Source organism: Lissotriton helveticus, chromosome 6 (assembly GCF_964261635.1).
Source record: "Lissotriton helveticus chromosome 6, aLisHel1.1, whole genome shotgun sequence".
NCBI lineage: Eukaryota > Metazoa > Chordata > Amphibia > Caudata > Salamandridae > Lissotriton > Lissotriton helveticus.
In genome coordinates this window covers 548333770-548351500 of record NC_136067.1, presented here as the reverse complement: position 1 = coordinate 548351500, position 17731 = coordinate 548333770, and positions in this window count along the sequence as shown.

The window sequence follows — 17731 nt, the reverse complement described above, 5'->3', positions numbered from 1 at the left end:
TTATTTTCTTCTACCCAATTCAGAATTCTAACTAACAGGACTTTGCCGACAACTTTTTGGCTAAAGTCTAACAAGCTGATCGGCCTGTAATTAGATGGGTCGTCCCTCGAACCTTTCTTGTGAATAGGGACCACCTCGGCCCCTTTCCACGATGAGGGAATGGGGGCACCTTTACAAATGGCAACAAGGAGGGAGTAAATCAATTTACCCCAGTTAGCACTGTCGGATTTTAGCAGGTCTCCGGGAATCCCATCAGGACCGGCCGCTTTTTGTGGAATAATAGTGCTTATTGCGTATTCCACTTCCTTTATCGTAAAATCAAGGTCAATGGGGCAATTTGCATAATTTATGGTGGGCAAAGGTGTAGCAAGCCCTCCCTCATCATGACAGGTATACAGTTTGGAAAAGTGATCCGCCCACGCCTGGCTTGGGATATTGCAGGTTAACAAATCGCTGTCTGGTCTATTGTGTGCCCTTATAGTGTCCCAAAACCATTTTGAGTCTTTTTTCAGGCTGGCTTCTCTGAGGGTTGACCAGTAGGCGTCTTCCCACTCCCTTTTCGCTAGCCGTAATACTCTTTTGTGTTCCATCCTAGCTATTTGTATTGATAATTGGGACTTCCCTTTGACTGCCTCAATTAGGCGTGTCTTGGCTTTCCTGCATGATGCAGAGTACCAATCGTGTCTACCTTTGGATTTGGTTAGAGGCATAGTTTTCCCTGCAGTCCCTTTTACCCAAAAAAGGTCCCCTATTGTTTTTAAGGCTACTTCATAGATAGGTGTTACCTTATCTGCTGCCATAAGTAGGTCTATGGAGCTGATTTCTTTTTGTGAGCCTTTAATCACCTCTTCAATAGTGGACAGTTTATTGGCATTGGATGAGATTTTATTCCACTTAAGGCGTCTCCCACAAGAGGAGACAGTAATCTCCTGAGGACAATTCGATGGTACTATCGGCACTCCGGGGGACCAGGAATTCATTAGGGTTAGAGAAAGTGAATTGTGGTCACTCTCTATGGTAGGAATAACAACCATATCGATGACCGAGCTCCAAAGCCCCCGGTCCAACAGAATATAGTCTATCCTCGTGGAGTGACCAACTCTGTTGAACGTTGGGGCACCCATCTGATCAGAAGGTGTGCGGCCATTGGCTGCTCTTAGTCCGAACTCTAAAGTAAGTGCATTAAGCTGTATTGCACTACGAGTCCAGCGCTTAATGGGGGTAATAGAAAGCATGGGAATACCCCACCTGGTATCCTCTTCTCCTAGGTCAGGTATTCCTTCTAGGGGGAGTGGCTCATATGTGCAGTTAAAATCTCCTGCTATTATAATGTGGCCAGGTTCGCTATGGTCCCCTAGTTGGGCCTCAAGCTCAGATATTGTTGGTGAGATACACCCATTTTTGGAGCCTCTAGCGTAGATATCGTAAAGATCTAGAGGTAGTCCCCCACGTTGGCCCGAAAGAGAGATACCAAGGATATCTGGATTACCTGTCTGCTTTATAGATATTCGGCAGTTAAGCGAGATGCTTACCCAAATGATAAGCCCCCCTGATGGCCGCCCCTTCCCTGTCTTAGATCTTACAGCTGGTGTAAAGAAGGTGACAAACCCAACACGATACAGTGGCTCGGTGCTCCAGGTCTCCTGGAATGCACAGATCTTGTGGGCATCATTTAGGACATTCCACTCCGGCAGGGCTAGTTTCCTAAAGATCCCAGCAAGGTTCCAGCTAAGAATTTTTATCTCGCCATGTTTCGGATCGCCATCAAGAATGGTGGTAGTTTTGGGGTTAGATGGATCTACACTATCCCTAGTTGGTACATGGGAGAGTGGTATAGCAAGTGCCAATGTTGGAGTTTCGGGACAGATAAGAAAAGGGGTAGCTAGGGGAACATCCTCCAGATCATTATTAGTAATAGTAAGATTTGGATCTGGAGCTTCCATACGGTTGAGTCAATCTACCTCATCTAGCACACAAAATCTATTGGGGTGAGTGAACTGTGAGTACAAAGGGTCAAAGGGAGGGGGCAAGTCTTGCCATGGCTGTTGCCACTGATGGTTAGCGGGTTGTGAGGACTGATGAGGTTGCTGCCACTGCTGAGCAGGCTGGTAAAGAGGTGGTAAGGGTTGGAAAGGTTGTTGCCACTGGAAACTGGTATGGTGTGGGAGTAGAGATGGGAAATGTGATGATTGCTGCCAGGGTTTGGTAGTATGTTGCGGGGGATACACAAACCCTCTGTTATTTGAAAAAGTGGGCCGATGAGGATTTAGTCTTGGCAGCGTGGGAAGAAAGTAAGACAAAGGGAGTGGATTAATTTGGGTAGCAGGTCCACTATTGGGTGTACTGCATATGTAACGTGCTGCCCCTATGTCCCTGAAGTTAACTGTAATTACATCCCCTGCTATTGTTTTCTTATTCCTGCCCACCCAGTCCCCTCTACGCACAGTAAGAATTTCACCACTCATATGGCTGGGCAAGGGTTTGTGTAACTGGAGCCACTGAGCACATGTATTTCTTAGCTCTACAAAGGTTTCTTTTACTCCCTCCTTCAGCGGTGGAACAGCTGTTAGCACGACCACGAAAGGAGAAACTTCCGGTGGCAGGCTGATTGTCTTAAAGCGTACATGTTTTGTCTTGGAACCTTCGGGCTTGTTTGTGGAGAGAGGAACTGTTGGGTTTGTGGACTTCCCATTTAGATCTTTTGCTTGTAGGATGGTGGTTTTATTCCCACCAGCAGGTGATTGCAATGCCTGAATAGGATCCACCACCTTCGGGGTAGATAAAGATAAGGGTTGAGCAAAGTTGTTCCCTGTTTGGGACAGATGTAGTGTAGCTGAATCCTTGGTAGCTAATAGTATTTTAGCCTTGTTGGATGTGTCTTTAGGAAACTTAGCGCAAGGTGCAGACTTGGGAAGTGTTTCTTCAATCCCTTGCGGCTGAGTAGGCCCAGACCCACTCATCTTATTAGGCCATTTCGAGTTCAACAGTGACGTAAGTCTGTCGAGTTTGGAAATTAAGGGCTTGATTTGCGCTGCTATTGTGGCCTCAAGGTCCAGTTTGAGATCTATTACCATATTTTCCACCCAGCAGGGTATGCCAGATGCAGAATGCGGGGTAGGCGATATCAGATTGTGGTTCCTGGCTTTAGCTTTGGGTTTTTCCTTAGGCTTGGACTTGGGCGCAACCTTTATAGGAGTAGTGACTCTTCCCCCTGAGTCGATAGATACAGGAGCTGTTCCTTTATCAAGTAGCCCATCTGCACTCAGATCTGTCCTGTCAGATAGCTGGCAGGCTTCTAGGTCTGGGGTAGCCTCAAGATCGGCATAAGACGGATCAGAGTCAGATTGGGTAACTGACAAGTCTACAGCATTCGGTACTGTGCATACGCCAGCGGAGGTTAAGGGTAGGGATAGGGAACAATTGTTCAAAGCTTGCTGGGGAGGGGACTTTACAGTTGCAAGAGAACCCAAGGACGAGCGCTTGGCGTTCATGAGATCCAAGGAGACTCTTTTTTCCAGCAATATAATACTTTTATCGATGGTTTCATTCACCCTTGAAATAAAAAGATCTATAGGACCAGTCACTTGTGCTACGGCCATGGCTTTTTTTGTACAGCTTCTGGTTCTATTGCGCATGGTTGACATCTATAGAGACATCCTCATAGAACGGTAAGTGTTGAGACTATGAGGCGGCCACAAGGTATTTGAAGAAAGGATGGGAATCACAATGCCGCCTACCTTGCCAATGGATTGTGGGCGAAAAAGCAGGGGTTCAGGGCCAGGGCCGCCCTCTGCCGTCCTTGAACGGCCTTAAACGGCCCGCTCTTTGCCCGGTCTTTGCCCCGGCCGTTGCCCCGCGCGCGTCCCGCGTGCGCGTTACTGGCACAGCTTATCTAAGGAGAGAGCAAGTGAAGGGGGCGAGAAGAGGACCAGCTGCGGCCGATCCGCGCCGCTGGGCACGCTGGTCCTCGCAGTCCCGCCTCAAACCTTGGTGATCAGCTGTTGGAATCCAGGAGGCGCGTTGGTGCTCAAATGCACGTGGAGGAAACAAGAGGCAGAATCCACAGCAAAAGTCTTTGCCTACGAGCGGCACCCGCGAAGCGGGGGCCGCGAGGCGTGGCGAAGTGGCCGGAGAACAACGGAGAGCAGGAACAGCACTCCAAACAGTAAGGAACCCAAGGCACACTCACTCCGCGCAGGTTTTAATGGGAGGAGGGGGCGGGAAGAGGACCAGCTGCGGCCGATCCGCGCCGCTGGGCACGCTGGTCCTCGCAGTCCCGCCTCAAACCTTGGTGATCAGCTGTTGGAATCCAGGAGGCGCGTTGGTGCTCAAATGCACGTGGAGGAAACAAGAGGCAGAATCCACAGCAAAAGTCTTTGCCTACGAGCGGCGCCCGCGAAGCGGGGGCCGCGAGGCGTGGCGAAGTGGCCGGAGAACAACGGAGAGCAGGAACAGCACTCCAAACAGTAAGGAACCCTTGCGTACGTGGCAGTGATGCACGCTTCTCTGGGGGGCTGAAATACCAACAGGACAGGCGTGCGTGCTTCGGGCGAACGAGTTACACACGGAAGGGTGCACCTGCACAATGCGCCGTCCCGGAAACCAAGAAATAGGAGAACAAGGCGTGGAGAAGCTAGTTGGCCTGAAAGAAAGAAGAGGCCGAGCTTGAAGCCAACTCCAGAGAGAACTCTTGCTCCTATATCTGAAGACTCGGATTTGGTCGAAGGTGCACAAAGACAGGAACAGGAAGGTCCGAGAAGATCGAGGAGGGTGCGAGTGCCCTGCAGAAGATACGCTACTCCTGAGTGGACCTACCTAGCAGCAGATGTCCAGAGCACGGAGATCCGGGAGGGTGAGGGAAGTGACAGTGACCAGTACTGACCCAATCATAACATTGGAAGTAGTGCTGTTGGTACCAGGAGTGGAGGTCGAAGGGTTGCTGACACTCACTATCCCCAATCCTCCTTATCTGAGCAGGATAAGAGAACTGGTTTTAAACAGAATAGAATTTCCGACTTTTTGTTCAACGATGCCAACACTCGAGGAGATCATTCTTCGTTTAGAAATATTAGAATACGTGATTAGAGCCGCTGGAACACGTATGATTCCAGATTGCTAAAGACTTTGTAAATAAACAGATTGAAAGATAACCTAGCGCCAAGTGGAAGAAGAAGAAATTTAGGGACTTCCCATTTAGTGGACGGAGAAGGGCTAGGGTTGTCTGTTGCTATAGAACTCAAAGACTGATCTTGCAGAGGGGATTATCAGCTTCCAGGTGTGGTTCGGAAAGGCTGAATAAGCAAAGAAAAGAGACTTTGTGTTGTGAAAGAAAATCAGAACTACACTGTCTTGAGATCATGGAGGCCGGCAACCCAAACCGCAAGACAAAATGCATAGTAGGCACACTTTTAGTGGGAGTAATTTTTCTTATAGTTTTAGTAGTTACTATATCATATGTAGTGGGACATGAAAATGAAGAGAAGGCAACAAAGGAAGCAAAAATTGTATTGATACAGAAACCTACTACTGCTGGTCAAAGGGGGGACAATACAGAGAAAGATAAAGCTTTACTAGCAGCAGAGACTCGTAGGTTGCATGTGGATGAATCACAGGGAAATTTCAAATCAAATGCATATGCTAAATTGCTTTATGAATATATTGATGCTATGGAGGCAAAGGATTGCTATGTGTGCATGCAATTGCCAGCCTCTGTAGACGAAGGTATTAGATATCATCATCTTCCATTGACTTATGGAATCACATGTAGTTTGTTGCTTAGTATATTTTATGAACGTGATGGTTTTGAGTATTATTTTTCAAATTTTGAAGCTGTTTTACCAGAAGTTCCAAACTACAAGCACATGAACAAGTGGGATTATTATAAGAGTGAAGAAAGATTAAAGACATTTTTCATTCCTTGGAAAACGTTGGATACTTCACATGCCCGAAGAAATAATTTGACTTGTAAAGTGTCAGAAATTGAGAAAAGGTTTATAGGACAGGTGGATGATCGGTATAGGAGACAGAAGATCTTAAAGGCTTCAGGCCAATGGAAAACAGATTGGACCGAGGAAGAAAGGTCACACAAAAGAAAGGGTAGTAATGGTCCAATAGCTTTAGATCGAGAGCAAAAAGGGAAACTGTGTATATATAGGGGTAAAACCTATTATGAGAATGTGTTTGTTGGAGAAGTAAATTGTGAACATGCTTTCCAATTAGAATATTATAGAAAGGATTTCTTGAAGGGAATGCAGGTGATCCCGAATGTATATTTTGTTTGTGGAAGAAATGCATACGTGAAACTACCGGATAATTGGTATGGATCATGTTATTTAGCAATTGTCTTCCCCAAAATATACCATTCTAAGGATTTAGAAATTATAGAGGGAGGAACTCAAGCTAGAGGAAGAAGGGATGTAAGCTATGAGGAGGTAGTTGGAGATGTATTTGGTGCTATGTTTCCTCTTTTAGGCATAGTACTGAATGATGTCAAGATTAGAAGATTGGCAACAGTTGTAGATAGGTTGTCCGCCAGTACTGCTAGATCATTAATGCTGGTGGAGGGAGAGATGCAATCGATAAGGGCAATGGTTCTTCAGAACCGACTTGCTCTAGACGTTCTGTTAGCCAAAGAGGGAGGAGTCTGTAAGGCTTGAAGGTTCAGGAATGTTGTACTTACATTCCAGACAATTCAAAACCTGTAGAAAAGTATATATGGAACATCACTGAAATTCATCATGAGATTGAGGATTTGACACAGGTAAATGTGTGGGAAAAAGTAGGTCATGGAATGGGTAAAGTTGGAGGTTGGTTTGCCAACCTAGGAAAGGGTTTCATTTGGTACATACTGAAACCTATCATCATAATAGTGATTTGTATAATCACCTTGTGGGGATTGGTGCGGCTGTACCAATGGTATAGATCAAATAGGTTGCAGAGATCCATGAGAGAGCAGGAGAGGAGATTAGCTGCGATGCAGGATAATCAGTACAGGAGTCTGAGGGCTCTAGAGATGATGAAACGAGAGAGTACTGCAACGAGTTCTGTTTGATTCTGTTCATACCTCAGGGATGGTGTTGTGATGGTGATGACTACTAAAAGTCATCAAAGGGGGGAACTGAGAGAGCGCAAATCGAGAAAAATTAGAAGTGCACCATATTTACAAGCACGTTGCATCAGTTTAGTAAAGATTACATAAGAGTGTCGAATTTATAGAGTGAAAATACATAAGAGTGTTTAATTAAAATAGAATGTATATATCAGTGTGAAAAGCTAATGTAGAAGTGTGTAGAGATGTTATAATGATGTTGAAATCCCATGTTATGTGGCTGTTGTAGAGGAGAATGTAATACTGCTAAACGTAGAAATGTCTATGCCACATGGCAGTTCACAGAGAATGAAAGGTGCTGTTACACTCTCACATGATATGGATTTTTAATGTTGTTATAATTCAAAGTATTATTGATCATAGAACTGAAATATATGTTTTATAGAAGTGTTTCATATAACCATTGTGTGTAATAAGTTAGAATACTGTTTAGACTAAGAAAATAAAGGTTTACAGAGTGCACAGGCCCGTTTCATGTAATTCTAACAGGCCTGAATAGATAAGGTCATTTCTTTTGATCTGCATGTGTTAGTTAGAGGAAGGCCATGTTAAGCATAAATTGCGGAGCCTGCTCGAAGGTTTACGACTTAGAAGATACGGTGGAGGCCGGATTTTGGGGCCCACTGTACAAGTGTCTGTTTGCAGGTGCAAGGAGGTTCCAATCAAGAGAGTGATGAATAGAGTTTTGTTCAGGGAGCCAGGCACAGGCCTGGAGGAGGCTTCAGGAATTTCCTGGGGGGTACCGTCCTGCCGGAGAAGAGCCTGAGAAGCAAGGTCAACGCTAACGATGGGCCCAGAGGAGTATCAGCATGGAAAATGCCAGAATCGACACCACGTGAGGGGTGTCTCTAAAGGGCGTTTCTATTGTTTTATGTACTTTTATGATTGTAAACTCAATCGAATTAAAGTTTCTTTTGACTATTGTAAATGTGATTTTTGTATTAGGGACAGCACCCCTGGGTGGAGTTAGGGCAGATGGTCTGAGGAACCTAAGAGAGCGGATGGGTAGGCAGATAGGATAACTGCGAGACACCGATTCACAACGAAGACTAAGGGAAGTGAGTGATCTTCTTTGGAAGTCACCACGGCTGACACATTTTTAGGTTAAGATTTTACTAAGTAGGGATGTCACTTAGTCTAGTGTAGGGACAGTCTAATCTGGATTTTCTTCCTTTCTGTAAATGACTCACAAGTTACAGCTTGTGTCTATTCTTGCAACTCTGATGATTTTTTAATTGGTTTTGGTGATATTCTTCTGCCGACTAAGAGCATTTAGAAAATTTCTGTTTGTATTGATACCAGTATATCTTTTGAACCTTATTTTGAGATGTTTGTATCTCCAGTTAACTTTGGCTTTATAATAAACTTTTAAAACTTATTCGTAGTAAGTGGTTCTTTAGAGTGGTGAAAGTCCTTAACTGATTGACCTAGTAGTGGATTGCCTTTTACTCTATGACAGGTATCAACGGTTCAGTCGACCTGAGTTGGGATCTAGATCTATAGCAATAGACCAGAAATCCCGCCGTAACACCATGTTTTTTTTAGGTACAGGAAGGTGTCCCTTCCTGTACATAAACAAACCTTTAAAAAAATGCCATTTTGTCACTTTCATGTGTGCTGCATGAAGCAGCGCACATGAAAATTACAGAATTGCATTTTAGGATTGTCTATGTACAGGATGGGACATCTTCCTACACATGAATAATCCTCCCCTGCAAGCAGACACCCTTGCACTCAGGTGCAAGGGTGCCTGCGTTGGTGCTAAGTTACTAATCTTAGCACCATTGCAGAGGAAAATGCAAGACTGCACCACATACTTGTAAATATGGTGCAGCCTTGCGTTTCAGAAGTGGCAGAGCTTGTCGTTAAGCCAAGGAGGCTAACGACATGCTCAGCCACTTTCTTGTTCATAGCCTCCGTAGCTTGGTCTTTTTTATTGTATTATTAGTTGTGCTAATAACATTTACATCTCAGACATTTTTTCTAAGGTTTTGAATAGTTACTAAAGTTGAGATAAGGAATGCTATGAGCCTTCTTATTATCTCACTTGGACTGCAATGTGCCCATTGCCAATAAGGGCAGTTTCTCCCAAGACACATACATTACTGTTCAAATTTACCACTATGATTTTAGTTAAAGGCTAATTGTCAAGTTTACAACAAAAGTTGCATCAAAATATGTTTGAGATACTCTAAATGCCAGAGAAGATGCTTGCCTTTCACCTATTCTGGAGGTATTTTATTTCATGCTCTTCATGTTGTTCCAAAAAGTCATCTAGTTTCGAAGCATAGTTACTTGGTTGTATTCTCATCACTCTTTTGATGTCAGAGATTAAATAAGAAAAACTGTTTTTACAAAAAAATTGATTTCCTTTCTTACACATAAGAACGCGGCTATAGTATTTTGACGATATTTAAATAAAATCAGGTTGAATACACTCCGTGCTTGTCAAAAAGAATATTTCTAACGTTTACATTTATTTCGCGACTATTACTCTACTTCTTCAGCAAAGAAGGGAAACAGTGTGTGATTGGGAATACTCTGTCGGTGGCAAAGTACATAATGCTTAGAACGACATTATTTGGAGGGCTGTGTGTGAAAACTGTTTGTACCCGTATTCTCCAAATAATTCAAATATAATGATCTGTTGATGAGTCATGTTTTGCATACATTTCAAGTACCATTACTTTTAAAGCACCATGCCTGAAGTGGTGTTCGTAGACCGTAAAGGATAACTGTCGGGCATGGTAAAACGAGAACTCATGGCAAACGTGTGCCTTTCAAAGTATAGTATACCGATAGGCACAATTTGAGCTTCACTCAAGTCTTAAAAGCCATGGCTTCTGTAAGACATAAATAGTATTTTGCATATTTTTTAGAACGGTATCCCTGACCTTTTTTCTTTCATCCAGAACGTGTGCTGTTAAATAGATATATGATGTGGCATGTTCGTATGCACTTAAACCAAATTAAGAATGTTATAGGCTGCAAAGAGAAAATACAGTTACTTGGAAAATAAATTCGTTTTCTGACTCTTTCCTTCCAGAATCTAGAGTAATATTAACTTTTCTAAGCTTAACTTCAACAGTTGTTGCATAGAAATGTAATAGGACGTGACATGTTGGCCATAAACATGAATGATCTCTTATTTATATAGAATACACTGATATATCTTCTTTTATAGGGTGTGTAGTATTACACGATTCACAGACATTCATACTTACTATTTCTTTATATATGTACTGATTCTTTTATGAGCACTGATCGTGGGGTGGTAGATGTCATTATAGTGCACCGATGGAACAATGTGGTTTTTTCAGGGGACTGACCTTGACATATTGTGAGAAATGGCAGGGCAGCGTGCAGGGAGCACCCTAGGAATTTGGGTCATTTGGATGCCTGCATTCAGGTCGTACAGATCAGCGAAAGTAGACAAAGCATTGAGGCCCTCGTGTATCATGATAGTGTTCACAAAAAGTTGTCACAATTTGTGACAATCAATCAATCAATCAGAGTACTTGTAAAGTGCGCTACTTACCCGTGAGTGTCCCAAGGTGCTAAGGTGAGGGGGGGGTGCTGCTACTGCTGGAAGAGCAAGGTCTTGAGGAGCCTTCTGAAGGTGAGTAAGTCTTGGGTCTTCCGTATGTGGGTGGGGAGGGTGTTCCAGTTCTTGGCGGCAACGTAGAAGAAGGATCTCCTGCCGGAGGTCGTCCATTGGATGAGGGGGACAGTGGCGAGGGCAAGGCTGGTGGAGTGGAGCTGGCGGGAGGGGGTGTGGAAGCTGAGTCTGCTGTTCATGTAGGCTGGTCCGGCGTTGTGGAGTGCTTTGTGTGTGTGGGTGAGGAGCTTGAAGGTGATCCTCTTGTTGACGAGGATCCCGTGTTGGTCTCTCAGGTGGGGGGTGATGTGGTTGCGGTGGGGGACGTTGACGATCAGTTGGGCGGAAGCTTTTTGGATGCGTTGTTGTCGTCGTAGGTGTTTGGCTCGGATTCCTGCGTAGAGTGCATTGCCGTAGTCCAGCATGCTGCTGACGAGGGCCTGTGTGACGTTCTTCTTGTTTCGGTCGGGATCCACTTGTATAATCTGCGGAGCATGCAGAGGGTGTTGTAGCAGGAGGAGGAGAAGGCGCTGAGGGTGTTGGTGCTGTTCCTAGTGTGGCGGCCAACAGGAGTCATCCCAGGCTGAGGGGGTGGGTCCGAGGATGAGGACCTCCGTCTTGTCCGATTTCAGCTTCAGGCGGCTGCTACTCATCCAGTCGGCGATGGCCTTCATTCCCTCGTAGAGGTTGGTTTTGGCGGTGTGTGGGTCCTTGGTGATGGAGAGGATGAGCTGGGTATCGTCGGCATAGGAGATGATGTTGAGGTCGTGATGGCAGACCACTTGTGCAAGGGGGGCCATGTAGAGGTTGAACAGCGTCGGGCTGAGGGATGAGCCCTGGGGGATGCCGCAGATGATGTTGGTGGCTTTGGATCGGAAGGGTGGGAGGCGGACGCTCTGGGTTCTGCCGGCGAGGAAGGACATGGTCCAGTCGAGAGCCTTCTCTTGGATTCTGGCTTCTAGGAGGCGTGTCTTTAGAGTGCGATGGCAGACCGTCTCGAAGACATGTCCAGGAGGATGAGGGCTGATGTTTCGCCGTTGTCTAGTTGGTGCCTGATGTCGTCTGTGGCTGCGATGAGGGCTGTCTCAGTGCTGTGGTTTCGTCTGAATCTGGACTGGGACGGGTCCAAGATGTTGTTGTCCTCCAGGTGGCGGGCCAGTTGCCTGTTGATAATTTTCTCAATGACCTTTGCCGGGAAGGGGAGCAGGGTTATGGGCTGGAAGTTCTTCAGGTCCTTGGGGTGCACCTTGGGCTTCTTGAGGATGGCGTTGATTTCGGCATGCTTCCAGCTTTCCGGGAGTGCCGCTGTTTCGAAGGAGATGTTGATGACCTTTCGCAGTTAGGGTGCGATGGCTGCGTCTGCTTTGTTGAATACATGGTGAGGGCACGGGTCAGACGGAGATACCGAGTGGATGGAGTTTATGAATTTGCGTGTCTCGTCGTCATTGATGTTGGACCAGGAGGTCAGGCGGTTGATGCCAGTGGTGTTCACAGGGGGGATGGAGTCTGGCGTTGTCGGGCGGTCGTGGTGTTGAAGCTGTCGTGGATGTCAGCGATCTTGTGGTGGAAGAAGATGGCTAGTAAGTCACACAGTTCTTGTGTGGGTGGGATGTCATTGGCGTTGGCGCTGGGGTTGGAGAGTTCCTTTATGATGCTGAAGAGCTCTTTGCGGTCGTGTGCGTTGTTATAAAAGCGGTCTTTGAAGGAGGATCTCTTGGCTAATCTGATGAGGTGGTGGTGTCTGCGGGTGGCGTCCATTTGGGTTGCGTGGTTGTCCGGTGTGCGTTCGCGGAGCCATGTCTTCTCCAGGTTCCGGCATGCACGTTTAGAGGTCTGGAGCTCGTCGGTGAACCAGGTGGCTCTCTTGTTGGTGTGGCTGTTGGAGGGTTTCTTGCGCTGGACGAGGGTGTTGGCACAGTCTTTGATCCACTGTCTGAGGTTGCGGGCTGCGATGTCTGGGTTGGTGGGGTCGGTGGGTGGGTTCTTGGCAAGGGAGGTGATCAGCTGGTCTTCTTTGCTCCAGCAGGGGCGAGGCAGCTGTTGAGTGCGGTGGTTTTGTGGTCGAGTCCTTGGGGTTTGGTGTTTCTATCGCAGGTGAAGCTGCAGGTGCGGCCGGAGAAGGGTCCGTGGGTCTGTTTTGGGGCGCCCTGGAAGCAGGTGTGGTTTCCGCCGGCGTTGAGTGCATGGAGGGTGCTGGCGTTGTAGTGGATTCTGGTGTCGTGGCATTCGCTCGGTCCAGGTGTTCTGGCGCTGGGCACGGTCCAGGCGCGGACGGGCGCAGACGGGCTTGCCTTAGGCGCACCCGCTGCGCGCCACTTCTCAGCCTGCATAAGAGGTGGCTTGGGAGGGAGGAGCAGCTGGGAGGCGGGAGCGGGGAGGCCAATGAGTGTGCAGGGGAGCGGACCGCAGAGATGCAGTGGCGGGAAAGGGCTGGGATCGAGAGAGGTGGGGGAGGGGTGGAACTGGCACGCAGGGCTGATGGGAGGGAAAATGAAACACTAGAACAAGGAGTCAGGCAGCAAGGAGGCAGAAACCAGGCAACCAGGCAGTCAGGTGCCAAGCAGCAGCGTGGGGGCGACTTGCCTGCAAGCAGGGTCAAAGGTCACTCCTGCTACCGTTTCTTGGCCTGCATAGGGGGTGGCTTGGGAGGGAGGAGCAGCTGGGAGGCAGGAGCGGGGAGGCCAATAGGTGTGGAGGGGCGTGAGGCCGCAGGGAGACAGCGGCGGTAAAGGGCCGGGATGGAGAGTGGTGGGGAGGGCGGGGGGAACTGGCTCACAGGGCAGAGGTGAGGGAAAATGAAACCCAGGAACAAAGAGGCAGGCACCAAGGAGGCAGGAACCAGGCAACCAGGCAGTCAGGTGCCAAGCAGGGGAGTGGGGGTGACCTGCCTTTTTTGCAACCAGTATATAATTTAGGACGCACAACATACGTCAGTTATAGGCCATATAGGTCGGTATGCAAAAGTCGTATATAGAGTGGGTTGCAGTGTGTTCTACCTTTTGCAAATTATTTAGGTAGGTCACAAATTGTGATTGCTTTAGATTGATCACACCAGAGGAATGGCGGCCTTAGATGGAGTGGTTATGTTTATATCTCAATTGGTGGCGTAACAATAGCCCCCACAGCCCTAGCGGTGCGGGGCCCCAAACTCGAGGAGGCCTCCTCTGGCACAATGCCTGGGAAGGCCTGAGAGCTTGTAACTGGGTCCAGTTTGTGATGGCTGCCTCTATGCACTTTGCAGGAGGCCCCCTCATGTTTCATTACATCACTAATCTCAATCTCCAGGTGCAGTCATTAACCGCTTAACCGTTGTGGCAATTCCGCCGCGGTGCGGTGGTTTAGCGGAGTGTGTGGGCCATTTCGACCAACAGACATGCGCAGCACTACAAAGGTAGTGAGCGCGACGGCCGTTGGCCGACAGAAGCACGCAAGGAGTTAAACAGTCTTTTTCATTGGTTATGTGGATCTTTGTCAACAATGAGAGTTTCAAAGAATCAATCATGTAAATCAACCTTTTCTGATTTAGAAATTCATTTAACAAGTCGATAAAGAGAATTTGTGCAAGGTATAGGGTTTTAATAACAATTTAGTAAATTAAATCTATTTTATTTAGAAATTCTTCTTCAGTCATTGTAATTACAAATTCAAATAATCTATTACACGATATTTCAAAACAAGATAAAATAAAATAGTGAGAATTATACTCAAAATAGTAATCATGCAGCAAGCATGTTCCATAAGGGAATTTCCTAATCTAAATTAAATTGAGAATAAGGTATCAGGTCAGAAACATGAAAAAGAGTTCTGATTAGAGAATGAAATGCAAATGCATGCAGTTTTTGCACTTCAAATAAAAAGAGCGTTGTTAAGTTGGAAAGTATTCTCAGCTATAAATCAACAGACATCTAGTAAATGGAGCTATGCTCAAAAAGTAACCTCTCATGGAGAGAGATATTATCTCAATAAACCTAGGAAAGTGTCTCCAGAATGTGAGGACCTATTCTAGGAACACATGCTGTGTAAACACAGTGAATTATGAATTGAAACAAGTATCACATTCTCAATTCACAGGTTCACAATAGGCCACAGATACAAGTCTTTGAAAATATATTTTGTTTACATTTTGTGGTTCAGGCAGTTCTCCCCATCAATCATCCTTTCTGTTGTCTCCTCTCCTCCTGGTGAGAACTTCACTATCAGTTGTCTAATACAAACAAGATGCCGATTCACTAACTAATAGAAGGCTTCTGGAAAGTTACAGCATCTGCAGTGATAAAAAATAATATCTTGTGCAAAACAACAGTTCGATGTGGAAAATAGGCTTTTTCAATGTTAGCCTATACATTTCTGTTAACATGCCACCAATAGTTAGACATTGTTATTTTCCTTTTAAATTTAGGTATAACTACCCACTACAAAATTTGCATCAATTATATTCATGTTCTTCAACATAGACTTTTGCACTCTTTAGTTAAATGATTTTTTGATTTTAAAATCAGGTGATTTGCTTCATCAGGTGGTTAGAATAACTATCACAATTTACCTCAAATGAATCTATAAGATGCATCTTTGCCATGTCATCAACCTTATATTTTTTATTGCTGCTTCCCTCAGCTTCTTGAACACTTTATTTTTCCCCCCTTTGTTACGTTTCTATTTATACTCTCCTTTCTTTGCCTTTCTTGTTCTCTATTTTTCTTCCTTATTAAGTAACATCTAAATCCTTTATATAAATCATTTAAACATATTAAGCAAATGCCTGCAATTAATGCAATTGTTAATATGGCTTCTAAAAATCCAATCCCTCTAGTTTCAAGCCAGTTACTTACAGCAGAAGCACCATTGCCTAAGGTTCATAGCACACTAGTAGTTTCTAGAGTTTCTAATTCAGGTTTTATATCTGAACTGATTATTGCAAATTCATCTATCTTTCTACTTTTGTCAGGTATTTATGAACAGCAATGTTAATACTTCAGCATTTTTCAAACTGTGCCTTTTTCTGCCAGCAATATGTCTTAAGCTGATCTTTTAAGAGCATTAATCTAATAGCCACTGATTCAGTGGTAACTGGTAGCAAAGCACCAGATGTACTAGCAGCCAGCTTGTCAACAACTGCAGGAAGCTTTCAAATGTTCTCACCATTCAGAATTACTCCCACGGGAGGAATGATAGCCCCAACAATGTCTCCCACTAATAATGTCCCATCAAAGGTACTATGTGCATGTCTGTGAGTTGGAATCTTGGTTAAAGCAGCTATGCTTTTCCCATGATACATCTTAGGGAAAAATATAGCTAAATATCAAACCCCTGCCCAAACAGCAGGTAACTGGAAATAGGCATTTTGCTCACAAACAAAATAGACTCCAGGAAAAACGCCTTCTTTTACATTTAGTATCTGAACAGGCCCTCCAAGAACTTCTAATGTGTGTTCACAGCCACTTATCCCAAAGTGCCTTTTCTTAAACTGATTTCTCCTCTTGTAAACATATAGTTTTCATTTTTGTTGTCTATCTGATTTCATATTACAATATATCTTTTTCTTTTTGTACTCATCTTCCTCCTTCTAAACATTCTTTAGGACATCTTCCTCTTGATTTTCCTCATGAAACATGTAAGCTCTCCTTTTTTTATTGATAGAATACATTTATTTTCTAATGGTCTCATTAGACATGCTAAGTTTTGTTTGTATGCCTTAACATTTTCTATCTTTGTAGGGAAGCTAAAGAAATGCCAAGCACTTTCATGTCCTTTGATTGAGGATGAGGATTAATTCTCTTCTGATGGTGAACTTTAGAAAGAATCATAACTGGAAAAATAATATTCAAAATGTTCTAGTCTATAAACTAAACTGAGTGATTTACTTCATGTAACTGCATATGAAAGGTAAATATAGTGATAGGTTACATCTTCAGCAGCTAAAGAAGGTAGGTGTGCACAGATATAGCAAATACCAAGGGGCCGCTTCCGATTCGGGAAAAACCGCTCCGAATAGCTGTTCGGAGCGTTTTTCCCATACAAATCTTACCCTGTAACGTCCCCCATACAGAAGTACGATTCGTACCAGGAGCCGCACTCCGTATGAGTCGTACAGAGACCGTACGACTCTAATCTCCATACGATTCTCCCTCGGAACCCGCTGTATGCGACATCTGTGCGGTTCGTGGCTGGTTTCTACGACCCAGCAAGTACGATACGTGTCGGGTACGCACGGTACGACCCTTTTTCTATGGGAGCTGAAAACAGCCGTAAAAGCAGAGTTCGTGCCGAAACAGGTACGGAGTGGCCCCCCCGGGTACGGTGCGTACCCCCCATGATCGCAGGGGTACGGTGCGTACACCTGCGATCATGGGGTGTACCCACCATACCCCATGTACGATGGGTGTACCCATCGTACATGGGGTACTGTGCGTACACCCAGTGTACATGGGGTGTACGGACCATACGGTGTGTATGTGTTTGTGTGCTTTTCTGTATAACTCGCCCTTACCTGACGTGGACCGTACGAATCGTGTCCTCATACCCCGGTCCGGATCGTACTCGTCGGGTTGTACGGCATTTGTACGAGTCATACGGTTCACGGTTTCAGCCTTGAAATACTTACGGATCGCGACGATTCGGACGGATTCACGGAATACGGATCGTACTACGCGACTCGGACGGACGGGTACGATTCGTACGGAGAGGGCTCCGGATACAAATCGTACGGACGGTTTTTTTCCCGATTCGGAATTGACCCCTTAGCGTCTAAAGCTTGTGTGTATTCCTGAATTAATCTAGAATACACATTTGTTGTGAAATCTTCTTTTGAAACATCTATAAATTATGCTTTTAATTTCTTCTCAGCAATTGTGTGTGCAGATGATGTTGGTGCAGGTGTAGATTTAAGAATTTCTCTCTCTGGTATTTTGACTCATTCCAACAAAAAAAAATGATGCATGCTGACATAACAACTATTAGTGTAACTACCATGATTATTCTCAATCTAGAATTGGTAAGGATACACATGTTTGTCTACAGTCAAACCT